At 35.8% G+C, this 26916-nt stretch overlaps 1 long non-coding RNA gene across 1 annotated transcript; it reads left to right on the forward strand.

Moving 5' to 3' along the window:
- The first annotated feature begins 488 nt into the window (after window positions 1–488).
- LOC149576744 (uncharacterized) lies at window positions 489–26540 on the forward strand. Its single transcript, XR_016362102.1, has 2 exons — window positions 489–1029; window positions 26302–26540. It is a non-coding gene; the product is annotated as an uncharacterized LOC149576744 (long non-coding RNA).
- Window positions 26541–26916: the final 376 nt, after the last annotated feature.

Here is a 26916-nt window from a genome sequence, read left to right on the forward strand (position 1 = left end):
CCAAATGAATAGTGTTATTAGCTTTCTATATATAACTAAATTAAATGGAAATACATTCACATAGTATGTTATGATGGTCCATACGTTTAAGTTACTATAAGTTGGAGATCTACTCTATGAAAATCATTGAGTTGACCTAATTTTGATGGATAATGTAATCCAAATCCATATCATCATTTTAGTAATTAAACTACAACTCTTCCAAAATATATAATTGCGTTGCAATCTTTTTTAACTTCAAATAAAATAATAAACAATGAATATGATTGATATGTCTTCAAATAGTACATTAGATTATCGAGATACATACATTTAACTATAATTTACTAAAATACAAATATACATACATTTAAACATAATACACTAAATTATAACATACATTCAAACTAGAAACTTTATGTATGAGGAAAACTAACTCTAATAAATAATATCCCATTATCCTCATCAATTAACTAACCTACTTTACCAAAACAGTCATCCTCACCAATTAAACTAACCTACTTGACAATACAATCATCCTCACAACTCTTTTATGCATAAATAATTTCAATCATATAATAAAAAAGACAGTGAATGATGAGAGCTGTTTGGTTGAGTTGGTAAAACCATTAAAGTGAAGACTTTGGGGCCTGTCAGTTGAGCCACCTTGATAGATCAATGTCATATATAATTTCATAGTATTTCATCTCTGTTCAATTTTATATTTCTCCCCGAAGATGCTCTGATTTCGTTTAGAGGCATAATGGCAGTGATGGGTGGGATTCAAATATGGGTTACTAGCTTTAGGGTTTTGCTTATCATGACTCCGCATTTCGGGGCTTTTTACAGACATTTCATGTAATTCCAATCCTAATTCATAGGATTATTATGTAGATGTGAAATGGATTGAATGGTAAGATTACAACAATTCACGGATTTGATGTGATCATTTTGCCCATTTCTTCTTGTCGTTTCTAGCTGTCGGAGGGATGAGGCGAAGAAAGCTCATTCAGTTACACTTTATTAGGGTAGCCTGGGTCAGCAAGAAAGGTAAGCAGTATTCTATCACCATTTGAAATTTGTTATGATAGTAATGTGTAACAATTGGTTCTGTCTCTCCTGTGTAAGTTAAAAAAAAACAGGGACACATTCTGTACCATAGAATGGTTTCATAGGCAAAAATCGTAAGAAAAAACAAGAAAAATCATAATAAAAATAATGAGAATTCAAAACTCTGTAGTTAGATTATCATTTGTTTTTTGAGTTTGGATATGAAAATTTTGAATTAATTATAAAATTGCAAATGTTTGAGCATTTGTGGTTGCATGCTTTTTGGTACAAATGTTACATACTTTGTAAATAATTCAAGTTCAAATTGATGCTTTGACAATGACCACAACCCTCTTCATAAAAAGGTATATTATTTTACTGTTTGAAATTGATATGATGATAATGTGTAATAGTCAGTCCCGTCTCTACTCTCTAAGAAAAAAGAGGGACACATTCTGTACTGTAGAGTGGATTCATAGGTCTTAGAAGAAATGTTTTTCCTCAGTTTTTTTTTATAAAAGAAAATCATTATAGAAAACAATGAAAGTTCATAATTTGCAGTCACGATAACAATATTTTGAAACATATCAGGATCATAGTCCAAGGAGTCTAATTCATTTCATCACAAATCTCTTGACTTCAACTCCACATCCTTGAGTAGCTTGATCCAAGTCTCACTGATATCCTGGATTGACTTGACTAACTAGTAAGCCAAAGGTCCTCAAACTTATCTCTAAGATTCAGATACTTGAAAATTACCAGTGAATTAAGGTTACCTAGGACAAGTACCCCAGTGAACTAAGAAATTTGCTACTCTTAGGGGTATTGATTATTGAGCATTCTAATTTCAAATTATTGATTCGATATTTAAAACTTCAATGTTCAAGTATTTACTATTTAGTATTTGTCGTTTGCAATTTATTATTTTACTTCTTAGTAGTCTTATTTATCTTTTGATAACTACCATTTAAGTACCATATGTATAGTATATAATATATACACCCTGCCCCTGCCGCCCCCTTGCCGCCTCCCCCAAATTGAGGCTCTTTACCCCCTTATCCCGGAAACCCATCTGCTTGTTTTGTTATCACCCCACCCCTGGTGGTGGTGTAATTAACTATGTTCCATGGGGATGTATCCCCTATTTTTGGCCCTCTAGGAAACTTCTTGGAAACACATCCCCAACTGTCCCCCCGTCCTCATCCCCAAAATGTCATGAAACATTTTAAAAACCAACACAAATCAATGTCTTTCTTAAGTCAACAAAGTCGAAACAAGTACCAATGGGCATTTATAATAACTAATGCCTCTAAGCTGGCACTAAGTTGATTATGTGTTTCATGCATGAATCAAAGTGTTGGAGTTGCAGGCTTGGTTTGTGTCTCAGACAAGACGTTTTCTGATTTCACTATAACCATCCCCAGTCCCCATCCCCAAAACACCGTGGCACATAGAATAAATGACATCAAATGGTCCTAAAAATATGTTGTCGTGGAGAGATGATAAATGATGTCAATGGGATCACGTGACTGAAAAAAATCTCCAATAAATGACAGAGAAAGATATGCAGACTTCTCCATTGTACCACTATGTATTTTGCAGCTGCACTTGGACTAATTTTTGGATTAAAAACAGGCAACCATTTTAGTTAAACTATATCAGAGTTGCATTTTGCTGATTTATACACTTGTGCTTTTGTTTAGGTATTTATGGAATTGTAGAAATTGCCTTCAATTTCAGACTCTTTTGAATGGCACACTATTCCTTCAATCTTCAATCTGCATCCATTTTGGATCATTGGACCTTTAAATATAAAAGTAATCTGATAAGCTCTGTGAAACATAGGCGCGCTGACATAAACAAGCTATGGGGTGTTCCTCAAAAGCCCATATACAAGAGAACAAGGAACAACTATTGACAAGTGATGCATGTAACCCGTAGCTGATTTATTCAGTGTTCAGTTGAAGGATGCTGTACATGATGCCATTGGCAAGTTCTTCTTTGCCAATGTTCCATTCATGTAGCTTGATCTCCTTATTCGAAGGAGATGATATCAATGGTACCGGGGGCAGGACCATCATATGTGCAACTTGGGTAGACAAAATTGAGGACCACAATCTTGGATAAGAACTGTTTTGAGATAAATGTGTTGATGGAGAGAATGGAGGAACGTTGTGTCAAGAGAATGTTTCCTTAAAATTAGTTGATTGTTCATGGCATCACAAAGATGCTGATTTTTAGTTTTAGATCCTCAATGTTGCTAATGAGGAGGCTGGGCCACAAAATGTGCTCTAAGAAGTGACAAACGGAACCCATGTGTACCAAGATGTGGGGAAATTAGTTGTGGCAGCTTAATATTTGGACTTCTTCTTGTGTGCATGTCATGAATAAGGCACTCAAGGACATGGGAAGATTGAGTGGACTTGAGCAGTGGTCAGTGATGCTAGAGACGTGTAAATGTTCATTTGCAACTACCACACTTCACACCCACTCTATAGGAGCTTCTCTAAGGAGTTCTTGGAACTTGTTGACACCATACATGCACCCTATTTCATTCTCTTGGAGAAGATTTTTGAGTTGCAAGTATCATTGCAAGTCATAGTTATGATGACAAAATGGAATTGTGGACCAAGTTCAAGATAATGTAGGAGAGGATGAGTGATATGGTGAAGAGGTGTTTTTTTGGATGGATGCAAAATATATTAGTCTCCATCAATAGTCCAGTTTTTCAGTTCAACAGATACAGGGATGACGATGCACCTAATCTTGGAGAGGTGTATGAGTGAATTGATTCTATGCTTGATCAAATGAGGGTTGTGCTAAGAATGAGCACAATCAACCAATCATTCATTGGAAATGTGGGAGGCTGAACACTTCGTTGTACATGGCTGCCTATTGCATTGAATCCTAAGTGGTGCGCACATAAGCTTGATAGAATTACATTGGTACTGGTTGTTGAGGTGAAGGTAGGGTTCTTTAGGGCCATTGAGAAGACATATGATCTTGTAGAAGCCAACATGATTTGCACAAAGTGGATTAGATTTGCCACTCTTAGAGGTTATTCTGGTGGAGGACCCAATTTTATCGTGCAATTGCTACGCATAAAATTCTTTGACTATCACTCTGGCTATTTAATTGCTATCTCTGGTTTTTAGTTCTTCAGGTGCTGAGAGGAACTGGTCTAGTTATAGCTCCATCCACTTTCTTAAGAGGAACACATTTATCTCTAGGAGAGGAGAATCTTGCGGCTGTACATAGTGCTTTAAGTCTCATTAATTGATAGATGCTTGTGTACAAAGAAAGTCCAACAACAAGGAGCCGACACAAATTGATGAGGATGCTACAAGTACAGAGATGGGGCTGGTCAGTATTAGTTTGGTGGAGCTTGACCATGTGGAATCCAATAGTTTTAATGATGAGGAATTTGGGGTTGATTATAGACCTCCCTTCAATATATTTGGTGATATCATTGTAATCATCTTATGATGTTTTGGATATGATATAAATCTCCGATTCAACATCTTCATTATCAAAATTTAATAGTATTTCAAGTAGTTGGTATTTAATATTTGCAATTTTGCTATTTTACTAATATACCAAAGTTTCATTTGAAATGTAATTCTTATAGATTTTTTATAACTATTTTTTCCAAGTAGGACATGTGTATCAGTGTCGCTTGCTATTGCTGTCCTTCCACTCCCCCCAATCTTAGGCCCTTGGTCCATCCATCTCTAAAACTCATCCCCACATCACTTCTTCAGAGAATTCCATGGTTAATTGGATAAAGCTACACTTCTTGCTTTATTATTGCCATACACCTGAATAACTCTACCATGATGATGGTGGGAATGCTACTCCTAATAATGCAGAAACAATACAGAGAACCACAGGCAATACTCGAAGTTGATCCTAGTGATCTTCAAGACGAACATGTTATGCAGAATAGAACAGAAACAAGAGATATTCAGCACAAAATATTGTTGCTACAATTAGTTGGCTTCCATCTGGAAGGTGTAGGTACCAATTTAAAGGCAGTGCCACTTGACTGAAAGGCAATTAGATTGTATAATAAAGTACCAAGGGTTGGAGACTGGTGTTGGAATCGGAGCAGAAGAAAAATCCAAATGACCACATAATTAGATAATGCTTCCATACTGATAGACTGTCTAGCTGGGCACAACCATGTAACATATGGAATTAGATTTTTCCAACAATATATAAAGTAAATCTACATGTATTCTGTGGTGCAGTTTTGTGCCCATAAATATTCTCCATGAAGGTAGTGTTCTCTGAAACATAAAAAACTAAAAAAAACCCAAATGATGCCTAGAACCAACTCAAATTAATAGAATCGCCAAAAAAATAGAATCAACGGTAGCCATGTAACAGGTAAATTGCTCAAGTACAATAGCAGTGCATCCTGCTAGCAAAGATGTAAATAACAAAGCAATAGTCCATAACAAATCTTAGTTATCAGGAGACAGGTACTGGTATTGGTATGTGGGATGGGCATGGGTACTAGTACGTCATTTTCAGAAAAGGACAGAGTTGGGTATTTGGAGATCGAATATAACTATATTATTGTTTTGTTTCGTATTCTTACCTCTTAATTGGGAGTTAGCAAGGGAATTTTCAGAATGAATAAGAAACCTCATAAATTTTTTGTAAAAGGAACCAAATTACAAGTTCATAAGTGTATTTAGTTCTTTTGATTTTTGTCAACCACATATTAGCACTTTTAGAATATTCAATGTAATTTATGTGATATATTTAGAAAAGTTATATTGAAGAATTTCTCTGGTTCAAGTGACGCTTACAAGAGACCTATAAGAGATGGAAAGAAACTTCATCTTCTATTGTGTGGAGACGTGTCCATCCAGATTTCCAAGACTGATGTGTTTCTGATACGCTAAACAAATGACAGGAATAAGGGCATGAGAACTATGTAATAAATCTAAGAAATATCAAACACATGAACCTTAAATTAAGAGGCAGCCATACTAAAATGTTAAAAACTCAAACAATATTTTAACTTTTCAGAAACATTGTTAGATCCCAAATCAGGTTGCATCAAAATGTAAAATTATCTAGATATCGCTATGAAAGACTAATGGTTTGATAAAAAAAAATTGGAATAAAATTATAAGAGAACATGCATCATACAGATATTCTTCCAAGTATTTAAAATATTTTTTTCATCTATTCACACCCGTATTTCTTTCATCTTATGCTATCCAATGTGTAACCTTTGCCATGAGTCTTTGAATCTGATCTATAAGAGATCTATCGTACAAATCAAGGGGTTAACATCCGTGAGCTGTTGTGACCTGTTGTGATGTGAACATCTCTTGTTGCTAGTGCTACTGCGATGTTGGGTTGCAGACAACTAATATTTACAATGGATCCTAGGCATCTTTTCCTGCACCAATCTGACACGAAAATTTGTAGGTAAGTTTACCTGCAAATATGAAGAATGATGAACCCAACTTCTTGCCAATAACCACTGAGTTGGAACCGACAAGCTAAAAAACTGGCAACATTTTATTTGAGCATTTTTTGGTCAGTCTTTCCTCATAGGTACTTGTGGATTTTTTAATGAGTGAATATATGTTGGCTTTGAATGCTATAATGATCATTGCTTCCATTTTTGGACATTTATTGCTTGAAGAATGGCTATGGGTTTTTGATTTGGGTTTATGATTTTAATGCACCACATCAATTTTTTTTTTTTTTTGAATTTGCATGCTAATAGTATGAATGTTACCACTGTATTTATAGGATTACCAAGCAATGGAATAGCCTTGCCAAGTGTATTGTATGTCCATTAAAATGTTTGAAGTGTTATGTTGAGATAGCTTTTTACCTACTTAGTAGTAATAGCGTTGCCAGGAGCATGTAGGTTCCAGTACTTAGCATAATATCCTTAGCAATAATTGTTTGATCTCAAAAATAAGTAGGTTCGGATGGCTACCCTCTTGGATGACTACTAATGAAGCCATAGTATTTTATGTGAAGAAATTTTTGATGATTGTATTGTGGGTAAAAGTAGTTAAACTTGTATGAATGTTGTGGGTTCTCAGTTGTCTTTCCTAGCAAGGTGCTTATAGTATTGCATGATTTGGTGGCAAAATCTTATCCGGCTCCTATTAAAGGGGCTTTGAAAATGGCAAGAAGCCATTTAAAGAATTTTTTCACTTTTTTGGTTGCTGATGAAATGAATATTGCTGGGCACAATGATTACTATTTTCCAAGAGGAACTATGTCAAACAATTCCCACATTTTCACTGTAGATGATTGTTTTTACTTTTTATTGGGAAATTATTCCAAGTGTTAACCATTTAGGTCTTGATTTTCACTCCCAATTTTTACGAATATGCCATAGGAATTGGATGCTTGGATGCCACAAATGATTGTTGCATTTGTTCCTTTTTATAACATACTCGGGGTGCCATCTCTCACCTTGTTGATTGGTTATTTTTTCGTTGTTTGAAACATTTTTTTTGCTTGGCACCACTTTGGTTGCAGCTGGGTGCCATCATTCAAATCTGTGATAGGCACCATAAACGGTGCTTGTTTTGGATCCCTATATGTCTATGTCCAGTTTTTGTATGCCATAGGTTGCTGTTTTGGACGCCTTTGTTTTGAGATATAGATTAGGAGTAGTGGAGTTATTATTACCATGTGCTGAGGAATGTGGTTTTACTAACTTATACCATTTTTATTAAAATTCCTATTCTTTTTAAGACGAATTGATTGTGTCGTCCATATTGCATAATTTATTTGAAATTCATGTGCTGCATGCATGTTACCTCTTTTCCTTGGGCATTTTAACAAATGGTTTGTCGCGTGTTCCCAACATTTACACTGTTCCTATGAAGTACTGGTCATCAAACACTTTTTCTTGCTATGTATATTTTTTTAATACATGAATTATTGTCCTAGAGCATTTTTTCAAACAACTCTCCTACATTTGAATGATTTTACATTCAATTAATTTCAGTTGAGGCATTTTTACTGTCACGTGATGAAATATTTTACCTTTTCAGGATTACATTGGGGCATTCTGTGAGACAGTTAGAGTGCTTCTGGGTTTACTGTACAATTTGGATTCATGGTTTTTTTTAAGGTGGATTCATGCTTGTTGGCATCTTGAAATTAGAAAATTATATTGAATCATTCTGTATTAAATTAACTTTTATATAGAATTTAATGGATGTGTCTTACAGGAATAAATTGTTGCATGGTTTGGAATTGAACTAATGGGTTGTCTCTTTATATCCTTACTCCATCTCTTTGTAGAAAACTTGAATGAATGGGTAAAGATTTCAGTTTGCATTAATGGTCTCTATCCTATTGAGCATCTTGTTAATTTGGAATCAAACTATACATGATTTATTACCATCTCTTATCTCTCTAAACATGGGTTGCTCGATTTGGGAAAGTTGGGAATTTCATAAATGTCTAGTAATGATACTCTGTTAAAATTGTAACTTTTTGGTCAGTTTAGTGGGTTCATTAAAGAAGAATCAAACTATTTTACATGTTCATATGAAAGAGATCAACGGTTATACCAGATTAACTAAATTACCTTAACCAACATTGGAAAAGCAATTCTCCATCAAATGCAAAATATCTAGTTACCATCATAACTAGCCATTACTTAATGGAAAAGAAGATTGTTTTTACCGATAAAGATGCGTTACCTTTCATAATCACATGAAGATAATTTAAAAACCACTTTACATATTCAGATGGAAGAGAACCAATTGCTCTAGTACAATAACTGATTAGATGATATTAACTATCTAACATAACTTCGACTTGAAATTTGCAAATTCATAAAAATAAATACCTATTACTGGATGATATTTGAATGCAGATCAGATCCCTCTCTTGTGCAAGCCTTGACATCTGATGCAGAGGAGAAGCATTGTTAAGGGCTTAACCAACCAATCGCAAACCCTTAAGTATCCACACACAATCTCAACCGAGAAAGGTCCTCCCTACCTGGAATTAAGCTTAGGAACACCACTGTCTAGCCAATGAGCAACCCAGTGTTAGAGTACCAACCTGCCACTCAACTAGACAAAAAGACTTATACACTAGATTACCATGAGCTGATACAGGTTTCTTTTATTAATATTACTTTCTTGTTTGAGTTACTGATGATTCATTCTTTTATTATACAAGGGTATCCTTTGTTCACACCCTTCATCTCGACCTTACTAGTCTTCCTAGATGATTCATCAGGTGGTTATATGAGTAACGGTAATCACAACCAAGAAATCTGCCTAACTGGCCTTGGTTTATTAAAGGAAATGTGGATTCATATCTTATTATGCATGGCCAATTCCACTTCCTTTCTGGCTTTGGCACAATTAAAAGACATCTGAAAATGTTCAAGCATACATACATGACAAACAATATTTTCGCTAACTTGACATTGATAACACAATTGACATTTCCTTTAACTTACTCAATGATCAACCATTTTGGTTTGCTAAACACAATGTTATAGAAGTATGTTCTTACAATATCAAATTCTCTAGGATATAAAACGCTCATCGCAAGAACATATGACATGATGCTCTTGTATGGGTATTCTTTCTACTAACTTATATTTCAGTATTGCTTTCACAAATAGAAATCATGTATTTTGGCTTAGTCTTTCCGTATATTAAAAAAAAAGAGATCATTGATTCATTTTCAATCAATAATAAAAAAGATTGGAAATTCTTCATTGCTTCAGTCAAGCATTGTGATCTCTGTGCAAAATATATATACAAATACATATGCAAAAGTTAATAACATGACCTAGTATTGGTTTGTCTTGCAAATTATGTGTGGCTTTGACTACGTGTGGGGAAGGTCTTTTCCAAAAGGCTTCAAACTTCAATGAATGGCTACGCACTAGTATAAGAACTTTTTAAAAAGGAAGCCACACCGAGATTGATGAATCAATTGCAGAAAGAATATCGAGAGTAGAACAAAGACCGGTATTGAGGCAATGATAATGTCTTGCTTTGCAAAGATGAGAATGGTATAAACAATCAAGAACCATTACGTGAAACATAGCTTGGTTATCAGCAAGATACAAGGTGGCATGAGTTACAAGAATCTTCGGTCATTGGCTCATGCAGTAATAGTAAAATTGGTTATATGGCTGACCGAAGATAATAATAAAGTAATAAAAGTCCGATGAGAGCAATATAGAAAATGTGGTTGCTCAAAGAGGGACAAAAAACTATTGTGAATAATATATTAAAACATATATTAGTTATGAAAACAAAAGATATAGAGCCGGTGACACAAGATAAAATAATATTGCTTGAAGGTAACTATAGTTCTCAATTTGATTTAAGTTTGAGTAATTATTAAATTATATAAGTTGATCTAGTTAGCTCATGGTTGCCCCTTAGTATACTTGTGCTTCCCTAGCTATTTTTCCTTGGTCGTGGTGGTTTAGGAGTCCTGCTTATTTGCTCAATGGTAGGTGGTGCCCTTGTGCCCAATTCCTTTCTCGCAATGCTTCCCCCTTTCGACGTGTTCCTGTAATGATAGGATTTCTCCATGATAATATTATATTCCTCAATATAATTACAATTACTAGAACAAGTTATTTTAATAAACCATCATAATGGCTAACCACCATTTCACTCCCCATGAATTTATGATGAATAACTAACTTTCCAAGATTTCAAGGTAACATTACAATAAGATAAGATAAGATAAATATATTAATGTCCAACAAAAGACCACAACGTGGGTCTATGGGACTGGAAGCTTACAACAAGGAAAAAACAGACAAACGGAGCACCAAACGGTGTCCAAAAAAGAACAAGCACAACAAAAGAAGAAGAAAGCAAGAAACAACACAGAAAAGATTAGGTATCCGTCTTCACAGGGAAAAGTCCAACAGTGACTGATCTGTGCAACTACCAGAAGCCCTGTGATGAAGTTGAGTGCCATGAGAGGAGTGTCGCTGGCAAAAAGGTCCCCTGCGGGGTCTCACCGATCTGGAACAGCTCGTGTTAGGGAAACTATACGGTCGCTTCACACCCTGAGCTGGAGTTAAGGGCGAGAAGAAGGTCGTAATAAGCTGTGCTTGGGTCTGACTCCTAGGGAATGAAAGCTGTAAAGTATGGTCACGAAGCTGTAAGGACTCGCGGAGATAGAGTGCAATGCAACGCTGATTGGTGTACCTGAAAAAATTCGAGAGGGATCTGCAATCTCTAAACATACAGCAAAATCTCCCTCTAATCTCGTAGTATATGGGGCATCTGTAAAGAAAATGAATCTCAGATTCTGCCTTTGCTAAGGTACAAAGTGTACACACCCGATCCTCTCTAGCAATATGGTGATCGACCTGAATCCAGAGTTTGTGCGAGCCCACCCTAAAGGAGCCAAGGGAGATACGCAGGGCGTGAGTCCAGTATTTATGTAAGTACTCAAGGCGTACAATAATCCCATCTCGGATAACTAAGAAGTGCTCAGCGTAGAAAGCCATCCTTGGACGTAGTCCCCTTGGAGGATCCACCCAAGTCCGTGTGATATACTTTCTGTAAATGTCAAGTCTGACATGCCTGTTCAACTCCTGCCGAGAAGGGAGTAGATGAGCAGGGGCATCCAATGAGAACTAGTAGGGAGGAAGATGATCAATGTCGATCCCCACTGAACACAATAGGATAGTAGCTTGAGCATACCAACCACGGGCTCTAGTGGCAGGATCGACGTCAACAATAGCAACTGAGGAGCAGTAGGCTAAATAAGGGTATCTGTGTTGGCCTTCCTCCGAGTCAGCAAAGCCACGAAGACGGTGGAGAAACCAGATCAAGTAAAAAATGGCTACAAGTTTGAATGGGTGAGCACTGAACTCGACCAAAATAATACTATGGGGGGTAGAACCATGACATCTGATAATTCGACGGAGGAGCATAATCTGGGTATGCTCGATCATGGCCCAATCCGAGTCTAAAAGAGGACCCCAAACCACCGAACCATAGAGCATTGCAGGTCTTACTAAGGAATCCAGGAGGGATAGCTTAGACGATGTATCCTGAAAGTGGTGTCTGAAGCATTGTCTCTCGAGCATGGCAAGGGAACCCAACCCTTTACTGATCTAAGGCTGAATAGCTGATCTCAAGCTGAAACGAGATCCATAAAACTTAACCCCAAGGTATGTGTAAGATGATGTAATCTCAACATCCCAACCCTAGAAGTGAAAATGGAGATGTGAAGTCTTCAGACCGTTGAAGACCATAACTTGAGTCTTCTCAAGGTTCACAACCAACTATCTCATATCACAAAAAGATGCAAGTCTATCTAAAAGCCTCTGAAGACCCTCAAGAGAGGAAGCAAGAAGAACCACATCATCAGCAAAGAGAAGGATGGAGATCAATACCTGGTGTAGATGACAACCATCACCTGGAAGCGAGGAGTCACTAAGAAAAGCCTCGAGTTCATCAGTGTGGGCGAGAGAGGGCAGCCTTGCTTCACCCCAATGGTGCTCTGGATAGGATCAGAGAGGCCCTTTATGGTCCTGAGTCTACCAATCACAGTCTCATATAACCTCATAATAGTCGTCAATAAGATCTCAGAAATACCAATATCTCTCAGTCTCTGAAAAAGGGCTGCTCTGGGGATGGAATCAAAAGCCTTACGAAAATTCACAAAACAACAGTAGACTTTCTTCGAGTGATGTCGAGCCTCCTCGATAATAGCTCGTAGTGTAAAGATATGATCTATGGTCTGGTAGTCTGTCCTGAATTTTGCTTGACCCTTAGCCCTGCAATTCCTCCTATCAAACTCACTGGATGAAATAGTATTCAAAGATGTAGCATAAAGTTTGACAAATGTATGCCCAATCATGATGGTCCTATAGTTTCCGAGATTAGAGGTCAGCTCAGACTTATGGATCGGGTGAATAATGTGTCTCGACCAAGAGTCCGGAAAACCAAAACAAACCACTCTATTAAAGAGCGTAGAGAGATAAGGGCCCAAGATCGTGGTACTGAGTTTGAAGAGCTCCGCCTGAAAACCCTCCTCATCAGCCGCCTTGCTGCATCTCATAAGTTTGATGGCCTCGTAAATGCTGGAGGTGGAGAATAAGTGACAATGGGGGAGTGGGCTAGGAAGGGGGACGAGCTGACCCAGGATGTCATACAACGTGGAGATATGGGAAGCAAGGAGATGAAGGTCGGGGGTGGACTGGGGTTGGCTACGCCTGGGGAACATGATGCGCCAAAACAACTTGGGATACTGAATAAGTGTGTCTCGGAGGGATCTGCCCTGTGAAGCAATAAATAATCGCTTCTTATGGCGAAGAAAGCATTTGTAAGAGAGCTGTAAATTGGTGAAAGCGGGGGAATGAGTATCAAAAGCCAAGTGCAAGGAGCGGTGGAAAGTTTTACAGTCATCATCAAACCACTGTATTTCGTCGAGCCAATCTTTGAGTGCTGGAAATGGAGCGGTGAGGGATAGAGAGGAGAGCCGACTCCCAAATCGCGGTAGCTAGTGAGTGAAACATGGTGGACACCTGATTGTGATCCGTGAAGCTAGCTGGGCAGGGGAATCTTCTCAAATGGAAAATGAAGAGGTCTTGATCACTATCCTTGAAACAGAAACGAGTGTGGGGGCGGAACCGGGCAGGGTGAGTAGAGATGGGTGATAAAGGGTGGGAAGAAACATGGACCGAAAGGCTAAGAAGGGCATGATCAACCAAGGGAAGACGGGAGATAGTAAAATTTTGGATGGAGGGGAGGAAGGAAGCAACAACGAGGATGTAATCCACCACGCTCGCACCCCCACTATGAGGCCAACACGTAAAAATCTCAGAACCCGGGAAACAAGAGAGGCCATTCAGGATCACCAAGTTGGAGGACTCACAGAGTTGGAGAAGGTGGCGACCATAACAAGTTAGAGGTCCACTGTGATCCTCGGATAAACGCTGAAGCCCCATACTAGTAAGATCCCTCTCAGTAGTACAAATCAAATTGAACCCACGGTCATATTGGGGGGTCTGGAGATCTTTAGTCTGTGCATTAAAATCTCCTAAGATGATGATGTCACCCATAGCCCCAAACTTGGAGATGCTCTCAAATAGGTTTGAAAAAGGGTTCCCATCCTCAACACTATGAATGGTGTAAGGTGAGGTAGTCGGCGAGAAGTAACAAACAACAATGAAGATATCTTTCTGACGGTGACTGGTACCTCCAACTCGGATCCACATAAATTTGGCATAAGTGTCAGAAACAACTAACCTGGTATTACTGAACAGATCATCTCTAATCAAACAAGCAACTCGACCGGAACCACGCACACCACCCGAAGCTTGGACCTCCTCTCTGCAAATTGAAAGCCACCGATACCCTGTGTAACCTGGAAGGGGCCGAGTAGGACTCTCATGAGTCTTGGTAACAGCTAACGAATCAGCATCCCCAACTGCATCATGAAGTAAGCCTGGCAAAGACCACAGGGAACCATTGCCATTCCAACAGTTGACAACCAAAGAGCCAATGGAGGGCTTAGACTTGCCAAACTGTTGGTGCTCAGATTGTCATTTAGCTTGGGTATGTCTCTCATCCCAACCCTTGGTAGGTGAGTCATGAATAACTGCCTTTAGATTCCTTATAACTGCCCATTTCTCGTTACTCCTTGCTTCTACCACAAGACTCCTAGAGTGCTTTGGTTCATCTACCTGTGATTTTGTGAGGTCCTCATCAAGAAATATCTTTGTGATAAGAAGGAAGAGCTTCTTCTTTGCCCTGAGAGCTTGTAGTCGATCAGCCAATGAGAGAAACCTAAGAAAAAGGGTGCCATCGTGTCCAAACCATGCTCTGTCTAATGTAATATCTGAAATACCCAGTTGCTCGTTGAGAAATGAGTAGCCTGTGGGGAGAGGATCAATGGAGGACGAAGGAAGACCTCTAACCCAAAGGTTGAGTTCCCTGCAGCGCCTAACTCGATCTTCTGCCAACTTCTCTTGGACAATTTTTTCAACCATTGGCAAAGTCGTAGTGCTGGAGTTTTTGCAAGTAGAGGCCCAAGTTTTAATTTTTTGCTCTGTTTCAGTCAAAAGAGATGATTGTCTTTTAACAAGCTCGGTCTGCTTATCCTTGAGGTTTCCAATGTCTCCAAAGTCTTCAATAATGGAGCTGATATCTTTCGTAATGCCTACCGTTTGTGTTACAAGTTTCAGAAAGGTCCTGGATGCGAGAAGAATTAGCCACGACCTGCTAGTTCAAGTCATTTAATGATTGAGATAGGGGGTGAATAGTATCCTGGAGAGTTTGATTCACTGATTCGAACTTCTGGAGCTGCACTAAGAGACCTTGGGAAACTGTTGAGAGAGAAAGAGTTGTGACTTTCAGAGCTGCATTATCCTTCTCTAATAATGCTAAGCGGTCAACAATCTGCTGTAATGTTGCTGGATTGGGTGGGGGGTCCATGATTGAAAACAATATTAAACAATATATGAATAAACAATACTAAGTCGTATTTGAATAAAACAAAGCAGAAACGGTACCAGACATTCTGTCAAACAAATCATGTACGAACTGTCTTGTGGGTCATAATCTGTCTTGTGGTGTAGGTACGGACTGATTACGACTTCTCCATACTTTACTTGCACGTTCACTGTAGGGGGATGATTACTTCACGGTGAGGCATCTACAGTCAAGCGCCTCAAACGTTAGGTCATCAACAGTCAAACGTTAGGGCCAAGCAGGGATCACGGCGTCAGGTCACTGCACAGGATTAGAGGGCATTGGATGGAACCTGTCTGGTTACAGGATGTTGCCACCGCACGGGGTCACGAGATGCCGCCTCTGCACAGGATGACGCCACTGCACGGGGTTACAGGATGTTGCCTCTGCACAGAGCGCTGGGCGAAACAGACGCATTGGACTCTGTATTGTAGATTGTAGAAACAGACCTAGAGCACAGTAATCATTGGATTAACTAACATGTCATCTTTACATGAATTATAACGATTAACTAACATGCCATCTTGATATGAAATTATAACAATCAACCGTTTTACCATTTCACATGATCATAACCAATTTTACCTGTCAACTAACTTCACACGAAACCTCAATGGTTATATGAACATTTTAAATATGGGCCAAGAATTGGGATGTAACATACCCTCCCCCTTGTGTTTCATCATCCTCAATGAACTCTATAATTTTAAACACTAAGAGAATCTTTCAAATATATATATAATGAAATCATCTCATTTCAAATTTGAATCAAAATCTAAGCCATGATCAAAATCAAGGTATATCATTCCCTTATCTCAACGCTTTCAAAGAAATACTTATATGATATCATGAAATCAAAAGCGAAACACAAATTCACTTGTGTTTACTTTATTGTACTTGTACTGCCTTCAGCATCACTTTGAATTAATCATGTTTTAGGGTATTCTATACATTTCTGTCATACTCATGTAGACACTTCGAATGCTTTTAGTTCAATTCTCATACTGATATCTCGTATAAGAGAATTTTTAGGGTTGAACAATCAAGAGTAAGATAATCATTCAAAAACTTGTAATTCGTCAACTAGCATTCTCTAGATCTCAACTTGATCACAAAAATTAAATCACTCATACATACTATCTGGTATATGGTACTCATTAAATGAGTAGCTCATCCATGTAAGCTCACTAATCACTTGAAATGTTTAGTGGGTCCATGTTTCCATTTATGTAACTCGGGCCTTCATGCCCATCTTATCACAATAATATTTGATTAGAATAATCATTTTATGATAGAAATATATTTGATCTCTAAGACAATATAGAATAGCTCAGTATGTCTTGATATTTCATTACCATATAAAATCAATACCACATGTGTATTATGATGTATAATAGTTTGTCAAAAGGTAAAACCATAATATACTATGAAAGATCATCATACATTCAATCAAGATCATAGAGGTTATGATAGACATGGTACCACACTATTTGTATCCCAGTCTCCTATGCCCTTGGACTACATGCCCACATGCAATTCCTGAGATGGGGGTGTGACCCAGATGCTTGTATGTTTTATCCACAACATTCCAATTATGGCTCAGACCCTAAGTCTAATCTATCCACAAAACTTTTACATTTCCATGGGACTCTACCTATAGAATCCCCTCACTTATCCAAAATCAAGTTCATAATAATATGCTCCTCATGGCATCAACTCATATCATATATCTTGTCTAGTATTATTTGTTTTGTATAAGAAATTTCAAATCCGTGTACCTATGTGCACACTAGTTTAGTTTGGTCATTTTATAACGATTGACACAGTTTAAATATTTAGATGCAAGTAAAATTTGTTAAGTTCTTTGTAATCTATTCAATCAAGTTCTATGCTGAAAATTATTACCTTAAGTTGAAATTTCTTAGCTCAACCCATCCTTGGGTCATAAATTGATCATAAGCATCTAAAACAAATTTACATAAGGTTCTTGTCAGGTAGGTAGATCATCTAGGCATGCTTACCAATCACATGTAAAGATTTGAGAATCCACTTTTCCCATTCATGTGACTTAGGTTCTTATGTCCATCTTGTCATTGCAATGTTTTCAAAGAAGCATTTAAGTAAATCAAAAGTTATATCTTGTCATAAATAAGCATTGATAGTTTTGTTTGTGCAAGTGTGCTTACTCCATACAAGGGCACAAAATATCATGTACGACCTTCTCGCCATTTAATCATCATTAGAAGAGAATAGAACTAGCAACATATAGGCACCCCTTGCCACTTTTAAGATCAAGGAATCTTAAAATCATGGTTCACAATTTTCAATTCAAGTCCAAAAATGGATAACATAATCTTAGCGATCTTTAAATATGAACGGGAATGTAATTGCATAAAGTACAATGCTAAAAAGATGCAACTGAAAGTAATAACTAGTCACAATCAAGGTTTAGATAACACTACGCGAAGAGAAGTAGAAATTGGTATGTACTGTGCAAGTCTAGGCATTTGAACCTAGTGTAATTCTCACTCATTCTCACTGAGAATGGCCCTCCCTACCTGGGATAAGGAATGTGTCACCATTGTGGTCCTGCCACCTAAGCATCCTAGTGTTAAAGTGTTGGTTAGTCAGTTGATGAGGCTATGGACACCTTCCATCAAAATATCTTTGAACTGGTAGCACTTTGACCTCTAGTGATCACATCAACAATCTTGCTACTAAACCTACCCACATTATAGATTTCCTGTGGACATTGTGTGCCTGATCACCTATCACTCAACTTGCCAACTATGTTAATTTTCTTAGTTTTGATTCCTCTTTATGATTTTGCAATTTTATACATCTGTCCAATTCATATGCACCTCACCATCATCTTAACCCTTCTTGGTTATTCTGAATGATCTTTGTGTTGGAAATGAAGAGAGTAATTGAGAGAGGAGAGGTGAATCAATTATTACAAAAACAATTCCATGTCCCTAGATGTCAAATCAAACTTTTAACTGATAATGCAATACTTTGTCCAACTTAGTTAAAACTAAGTTATTATTGTAACTCGGTTAACAAAGCAATCTTATGAATATTAACATGTTTTAACCTTTAATAACGTAGTTGCAGAAACATAAATCATAAAGTAAATAACATGAACACAAACAACACCAAGATTTAATGTGGAGCCCAATTTGGAAAAACCACCGTGCAATTAGTCACAATATTTTTCACTCCTCTAAATTGAGCCCTGTTAGGAGCCAACCTTGTTAAAGGTTACAATACATACTGTTAAGTACATGACCATGTTAGAGGATTTAGATCACCCTGTTAGGAATGACCTAGTTAGAGGTCTTCAAACACTTCAATCTTAAAATGTCACATTGTCAGATGATGTACAATATGACTATTAAGTCAACTCTGTTAAGAGATTTCTTCATTGCTACAATGGTTATAAGGTAATAGTGATTTGGCCTAATTTATGAAGCAACTTCTTTTGTACATTCAAATCCTTGTTTTGGCTTGACCTCTGGATCCTTACTGATTAGAATATTCTTTGTTGCTTATCTTCCACACTTGCTCGCTCTTCATTTCCTTCGATCACATCTCCATCTTATTCCACATTATTCACTTACACATTTTCTCCTCATTACTTGACCTTCCTTATATATCATAAGCTTTGACAAGTCGGCTTGAATACCCTTTCAAATAACCATTAAACATCCAAATAGTTAGCCTCAATTAGTGAATTAATGGGCAATTGTATTATGCTGACACTTGTTCAATACTAGAAATGATCACTCGGTTAATCTTGGAGGTCCTTTGATGCCCGACCACTTGGTTAAAATTGGAAGTGCTTGGTTAACATTGAAAGTCCTCTATTGCTCAACTACTCGATGAACACTGAATACCCTTCATTGCTCGATTGCTCGGTTAACACTGAATATGCTTGGTTAATATTGATATCCTTCAAGTTCTTCATTGCTTGACCACTCGGTTAATACTGATATTTGTGTAACATCAATGACAACATACAATTGAAGAATTGTTTTCAACAAACTCCTTCTTTCGCATTGATGGCAACACAACATGTCAACATACAATGATAAAAGTATGAGCAATTTGATAATATCCTTAGATTCATTTCAATCCTCATCCATACCAACTCCCTCAACGATTCTACCTGGATTTGTCTCAGGTGCTTCAAAATGAATTCTCCCTCTTGCATCTGTCATCACTTTATTGTGTACTTTTGTCATTATTCTCCATGTTTGTTGTATATTCTCATCATCTAAATACTTTCTTTCTCAGATACTACACTCTCCCTCTTTGACATCAAATGCCAAAGGATATATACTTTGAAGTTACTATGTACCTTTTGTACTGATTCATATGCAATATGTTTTGCATTTCACCCTGAAGTATGACGGTCTACATCAATTTGATAGATCTTCAATGGAACTTGGTTGATGCATCACTATCTTGTGCTTTATTGAGCATTAGATAGAGTAATAATCCCTAGTTTACCTTTTAGATACATAAATACATCCTTGGGTAATGCCTTAATAAATATGTTTGTTATCTACTCCTTGTTGTTCACATATTCCAGTCTCACATCTTTATCTTGAACCAATTTCCTTAGGTAATGATACTTTATTGCAATGTGTTTTGTCTTTGTCTGCATCACAAAGTTTTTGGATATATTGATTGCACTTGTGTTATCACAATAGATAACCATTGGTTCCTTGATTTCCTCCATTTATGACAATAATTGCTTGATCCATATTATTTTAGAACAATTAACTGTTGCGACAAAATACTCTGCCTCTGTTGTGTATTGAAAAATACAATTTTGCTTCTTGCTTGTCCAAGACACTAAATTCTTTCTAAGAAATAGTGCTCCCCCACTAGTTCTTTTTTTGTCATCAACGCTTCTTGCCCAATTTGCATTAGTAAAGGTTCTTAACTCAAGGTTTCCTCCTTTCGTATACCATAAACCATATTCTTCAGTTCCTTTTAGGGCCCATTTGGTAGGTGGAATTAGAATGGAATTGGCATGTGGAATTCTTAAAAAATTCTAATCCATTATTTAGGTCCACACAATTGGAATTGGGAAAAAGTAGAATTCGTTATCCCCATTTGACCTCTAAAACAAGGATTCCAAATTCCTCAAAATATTTGTTATTTGGAATTCTCGTTTTAATTCCCATTTTTTGAAAATGAGGATTCAACTAAAGTAAAATTTAATTGGGCTTGACATCTGAATGCCCATTTGAGGTTACCTTTTTTTGCACAAATTTTGAAATTTAATTTTTTTAAATGGGGGGAAAATTTTCTGCTATTACTTACTCATGTTTGGATTAAATAAAATAATTAGTACCGCACATATAAATTCTTTCGTCCTTTTTAAAAAAAAAAAAATTCTTGAATTTTTATTTTGTAATGAAAATTTTACATTTTTGGCATGTGCATAGTTGAAAGCATCATGAATAGGTCCTTGAAAAAAATAGAGATACAAATAGTCTTTCTCACTATAACTTTTATACTCATTTTTTGAACCATATATTCATATTTTGAACCAAACGAGCTTGGAATAAAAAATTATGAATATCAAATATTTTTAAGTTTGAACCAAACAGTCCCAAAAAAAATTCCAAAAACCGTAATCTGGATTTCAAGTTCCAAAATCTCAAATCCAGGGTTTCAGATTCTCATTCTTAAATCGTATTCCAGCAACCAAATGGGCCCATACTTCAGAATCCTTTTTGCTGCCATCATATGTTTTTTTTAAGGATTTGCAGAGAACCTTGCAACTATGCCAACTACCAATGCAATATCATGTCTAGTGTGTACCTCATACTGAAGTTTCCCAACCATTGATCTGTAGATAGTTTGATTTACCTCCTTTGAATCATCATTTTTTGAAAGTTTATGTCTAGTAGACATAGGTGTTCCAATTGATTTGGAGTCTTCCTTTCTGAATGATTTCAATGTCTCCCTAATGTGCTTTGACTAAGTGATGAATATGCTATCCTTCATTTGATGAACTTGTAGGCCAACAAATAATTTTATCTCTCCAAACATAGACATTTCAAATTCTTTCGTCATTTCTTCAGCAAATGATTTGCATAACATCTCATGTCCTCCAAATATAATGTCATCCGCAAATATTTCTGCTAACAATATATTGTCCTGTGATTCTTATATATGAATTATTATTATCATTTGTCTTTTCAAAACCAATTCTTACTAGATATTCATGCAGCCTTTCATACCATGCTTTAGGAGCCTGCTTCAGTCCATATAGAGCTTTGTGTAGTTTACATACTATGTTTCTTTTGTTTGGATCAATGAAACCTTCAGGTTGTTCAATGTAGACTTCTTTTAGAATTTCATTTATGAAAGCTGATTTTACATATATTTGATGTACTTTGAATCCTTTTTTTATGGCAAATGCTAGCAGTATTTTGACTCCTTTAAGTCTTGCAACAGGGGCAAATGTTTCCCCTTAGTCAATACTACCTTCTTGTACATATCCTTTGCATACTCGCCTTGCCTTGTTCTTTGTTACTTATCCTTTCTCATTTAACTTGTTTCTGAATATCTATTATTTGAATGCCTGCGGATGGTTCAACATTTAAGAACATAGAGGAAAAGTGGCCACACTTTAAAGAAGAACTTTGAAATCTTAGGCTTTCTCTGGCAACTAACAGTGTCAATTCATATGGAGAGATGAGATTTGTTTACTCGGTCTAGCCTATTTTTGTTATCAATAATAACATTCCTCCATGGATGTCAATAAAGAGGGAGCACATTATGTTGGAAATGATTGTTTCAAGTATTTAATTATTTTATTTTTACCTACATGTAATTATAAGTCTTGGAGTGAAATGACCACAATAATTATTTGATGTTGTTCATTCAACTAGGTAAGTACCAAGTGAAAGATATGAATGTATGTATTGTGCCTCTTATCGATGAGTTGCCGGTGTTATGGAATGGTTTCACTATGTATATGATATCTCTAGACCAATTGGACAAAAACAATTTCAATTTCATGCAATACTTGTGTGGACAATTCATGATGCCCTAGGGTTGACACATTTTTGTGGTATGTTATGCTAAAATCTAGTTGTATGCGATAATATTAATTCCAAAAATGAACATGTTTAATCCAATTATATCATTATCTTGTAGGTCTTCAAACGAAGGGAAAATTTGTATGTCTAATGTGTGGTCCAAAGATGAAATCTTGTCATTCCAAGAGTTTAAGAAAGCAAGTGTTTGATGAGAATAGACACTTTCTCCACACAAAACATAAATATCGAAGTGCTGAAAAACATATTTTCAATAGGAAAGAAGAGACTACATCAAAGTCACGAAGGATGACACCTCACCTATGGCAGTTAAAATATAATAGAATTTGAGGTTGTCAAGGGATCGGTACTTACCACCTTCCAAAGGGACTAAAATGTTATCCCAAAGAATTTAGTAGGTTGCCCTACTATTAGCAACTACAAATTATGCATTTGTTTGATACCATGCATTTTGGAAAGAATGTAACAGAGACACTGTGGAAAATATTGGATGGAAGATGTGATAAAGAAAAATTTGCCAAATTTGTAGTGACATTCATCATTCTAATCCTGCGATGAAAAATATCATTGAATCAAAATAGAAATGGAGATTGAATTAATGCAAGTGCCCTTCCTTGGTTATTAACAGAGTAGCAAATCAATGCCATAAAAGAAGTCATACAGAAAATGAGATTTCCTACAAGATTTGTTGCAAATATAAGCAATCTCATATCAAAGGAAAGTGAACTTGTCCAAGGGCTAAAAATGCATTATTGGCATACCTTCATCAAGGTAAGTCACAGTCTTTTGTATTTACAATATATTTGTGAAATTGCATTCAATTTTCATTGTATTACGTTAGAAAATAATGAAATGATCAATTGACAATTGTTGCAGTATGTGCTACCCCTATTGCTCCCTAACAACTTTGACAATAATATTGAACAAGTGATATATGATCTTAAAAAATACATGAGGTAAGCAATGATTTTTTTCAATATATCAAACAAGTGATATATTGTAAAGTCTCGTATTTATATATTTGTGTGTCTTGGATCCCTTGTAGGTGGTTGTCATCTAAAGAAATCCATGAAGATATAAAATATTGGAAGAAAATAATTCCTCTACTAATGTGTGAAACGTAAAAGTCTCTATCTTCAACTTTTTTCAATGAACAAGAACATTACCTCATAGACCAAGTTGAGGAGATTGAATTATGTGAGACTGTACAGCGTAGGTCAATGTGGATGGTTGAGAGACACTTAAATTTTTTGAAGGGTTTGGTTCGACAAAGAGCATGTCCTGAGGGTTCTATGATTAAGAGATATATGGAATACCAGATGATGGTGTACGTTACTCAATATCTTCCGAATCTTACAACAAAGACCCATATAGATTGCATTTGGGATCTCGACTCCATTAAAAAAATTGAAGGGGAGTACTTAGTGGAGAAAGGTAGATTTAGTAAAGTGAAAGGTAATAAATTATGAGATGTTATTGTACTTAAATAATTCTTAATCTTCAAAATAAATCTATTCTAAGTCATCTATCTACTTTTGTACAGTCGCAAAAGAGTGGGATGCAATACATTTGTTTATTGCAAACAATCAAAGATTGGATGACGGTATGGATTGAATGATATCACATTTTGATCATGGATTAAAATGAGAATTCGTGTCTTCATTGGTTAAACAAGCTCATTTTAATGGAGATCCTAATGTTACACAAAAGGAAATAGATTTAGCATATGGTTTAAGAGATCTCCAAGTACTTATAAGTTTGTTAATCAATCTTATATTTTTGAACTCATGATGGAATAATTTATACATGTTTGAAATTATTGTAGGTGAAACACTACAAGACTATGTTTTTTAATGGTTATAAATTTTGCATCAAAGATTTAGATGACACAAAGAAAACTTGTGATTCTGGGATAAGTGTTGTCTTCCAGGTAACCAATATTTCATCTATAAATGACTTATATCCTCAACAATCTCAAAATCGATACTATGGCATTTTGGTTGATATAATTGACTATGACTTTAATTCCTTCAAATTAGTTCTCTTCATCGTCAAATGGTACAGATTACAATTCAATCAAAATGATCCTTATAGAACTGTTATTGAGCATGAGAATGGATTTCCAATGATTAATACAAGGTTGTTTGAGTCAGTTGGGGATGAGTTCTATGTTCTTCCAAGCCAATGTGAGCAAGTATTTTACTTAGAGGTTGCACACAAACTAGGTTGGTCATTTGTTGTTAGACATGATCCAAGGGGAAGGCCGATAAAGTATAATGCGATGGAAGAAGAAGATACCGAGGAAGATGAAGTGGATCATGATCGAGAGTTAGTCAATGATACTCCTGAAGAAAATGATGTTGCTGTTGATGACGATGATGATGCTTCTACTGATGATGATGACGATGATGATGATTATGATGATGACGAGAATGACCAAGATAGTGGCAATGATCCTAATGATGAGATGGATGGAGAATAATATCAATGTATATACAAGTAAACATTTTTAAATCAAATTTGGTGTAGTAATAAAAAATTAACTATAATGTGTTTGGATTAAGAAAACATCTTGTATTTCAGTTGTAAGGATGCAGAGGTTGTTCTTGATGAGCGTGTTGAGGTCCAAGCCGACAAGCAGGAAAGATGATGTGGTTGGACAATGTAAAGAGCGTTGGGTAAAAGTACAAAATTGTGTCACCTTTCAGGCAAACTTATTAGAATGATGAAACTTGAATATTTCTATCTAACAAGAAATTTTGTTCAAATATATGGTCGAAGATAAATTCATTCACTAATTTATATATGGTTTCACACTTTTCCAAGTGGAAATGTCTATTAAATGCATGTTTTATACTAGTTTGTATCCAATTACTAAAAAAATAAAATTATTTCAGAAAAGTGGCATTTCAATAACTCTTACTATTTTTTATGATATTTTTTTAATAACATATAAATGCCATTTTATAGAGCTCAGAGTTAAGAACATTCTCATATAGATTTTATAGTGTTTTAATTAGCTCTAGTATATTGTAATTTAAAAATTCTACAAGCACGTAATTTAACACTTGAAAAGATGTCGATTTTGAGAAAGAAAAAATAAAAAATCATATGAAAGAAATTTAAAAATTATATAGCGTTCTAGAGGAGAGAATTCTCTTCTAGAATATATAATTGTTTTCCTTGTTATAATATAATTGTTTTGAAAAATGTGGTGGGAGATGAAAACTATCGGTTGTAGGTGAGTTTGAATTTGAATCATTATAAAAAGAGAAAAATTAGGTCCAAAGCCAATTTTTATTTTTGATTATGTTATCTATAACATAGTCTAAGATCAAAGTTAAATAAGTTTATTTTCATATAATTTTGTGGTGGGAACTAGACCCCTAATTTTCAATATTTTTCAACAGCTAAAAAATTATGTATGAAAATTAGGAAAATGTATCAATTCTTATTCAAAATAATTATTAAAAATTATAATCCTAAAATTCATCCATTTCTATATACTTCATTAGTTTACTTCATTTTCAAATTCAAAATAATAATACTAATTTTATGAGATTCATGGTGAATAGTTATACTTTTGTTAGCCTTTTCCTTTACAAAAAGGTGACACAGGTTTGTGTTTTTACTTCACTACAATGTTTTTTAAAATCTTTTTAGTCTCAATTTTTTAAAATTTAACCCTTTTATTTGTTATTGTAAAGGACCAACTTTTGGAAAGCATAGCGAGTGCGCATCCATGAGTGTACGTCCACGGATGAGAAGGAATATCGATGAAAACATGGATATGCCTCTACAACAATATAGGGAATGACAAAAAAAGAAAAAAGAAATTATTTATGTGAACTTATGTAACTTATTTGATAATGGTTGATGCTTATGTATAGATGTTTTATTTATGTTTTATTGAAAGTTTCTAATGAATCTTATTTTTCAATGTTAATGTGAATGTTCTAATGAAACTAATGTGTTAATGAATGTTATCATGTGATAATTCATGAATGTTACATTTTATTAATAGAATGAATGAATTTTAGATGTTAACGAGGAATGTAGATGTTAAAGGGGCCTTCACATGGTTGGCCCTTATTAGAAGAGAATATTAAACTATTCTCAAAACCAAGTGGAGCTCAACATTAACCTATGATTGCATGACAACTAACTGTGTGAATCTTCTGGTTTCAAGAAATGTAAGACACCATAGTCAAACTCATTGATTTATGTTGAATAATATTACAGGGAGGAAGCAGAGGATTGTAAATTCTATATTACATGCAACACTTAATGGAGAAAGCAGGTAACATTTATAATTTCACAAT

The sequence above is a fragment of the Cupressus sempervirens genome, chromosome 1 (genome assembly GCF_028749045.1).
Source record: "Cupressus sempervirens isolate cs-2001-9-10 chromosome 1, ASM2874904v1, whole genome shotgun sequence".
NCBI lineage: Eukaryota > Viridiplantae > Streptophyta > Pinopsida > Cupressales > Cupressaceae > Cupressus > Cupressus sempervirens.